Genomic DNA, 1,074 nt, shown 5'->3' with positions numbered 1-1,074 from the left:
CACACACACACACACACACACACACACACACACACACACACACACACACACACACACACACACACACACACACACACACACACACACACACACACACACGCACGCACGCACGCATACGGGCGCGCATGCCCACACGCACATGAATTATGGTTGCTTTTCTTTTAGGAGACACAGTCGACACATTTGATACAAATAGACACATTGCTTTCCATTTACAATTTTGTTCAAACTGAATCGACACACTTCGCTAGGAAGGAGAGTCAAAATATTAAATGCGATTTTGACAAATTTAACGATATTAGAAAGTACGCAAAGAAGATACGCAAATCAGTTCTTATCATTTTGTTCTGTTCTATGCCCAACTTTGATTAAAATCTTTTAAAAGATTAGATATTAAAAGTTCGTACATATATTGCGCATATCGCGTTCCATTTAAATATGGCAAACTGTGTCGATTTATAAAAGGAAAACAGTCTATATATTAGGTGTACAACTTTGCTTCCGCCGTTTTCCTATAGATGGCTTTAGCGGTAAGTGGTGGTCGAAATAAATAGATCATAGACGTCATACAATAAACTTAGGCATCTGTCAACATAACCCCATAGAAACATTAATCGATTTGTGTCTGCATAAAGTTATTCTCGATTGAAAATGTCAGTTTACGAGCCAAATTCTCGTCATTTGCGGGAGGTTTTAATTTTTTGCTTCAATACGAAGAAATCTGCGGCTGAGGCTCATCGAATGCTCTCAAATATTTATGGTGAGGTCGCTATTAGTGAAAGAACGTGTCGTGAGTGGTTTCAATGCTTCAAGAACGGTGATTTTGACGTCCAAGGTCATGCTCTGTATTTGGTGGGACCAGCTCGGCGTAGTGTATTATGAACTGTTAGAACCGACTGAAACAATCACAGGCGATCGGTATCGAACGCAATTGATGCGTTTGCATTGAAAGACAAACGGCCGCAAATACAACGAGAGACACGATAAAGTGATTTTGCAGCATGACAATGCTCAACCCCATGTTGCGAAAGTGGTCAAGACATACTTGGAAACGTTGAAATGGGAAGTCCTACC

This window comes from Atta colombica, unplaced genomic scaffold (assembly GCF_001594045.1).
Source record: "Atta colombica isolate Treedump-2 unplaced genomic scaffold, Acol1.0 scaffold305, whole genome shotgun sequence".
In the NCBI taxonomy this organism is placed as follows: Eukaryota; Metazoa; Arthropoda; class Insecta; order Hymenoptera; family Formicidae; genus Atta; species Atta colombica.
This window is presented reverse-complemented; position numbering follows the sequence as displayed.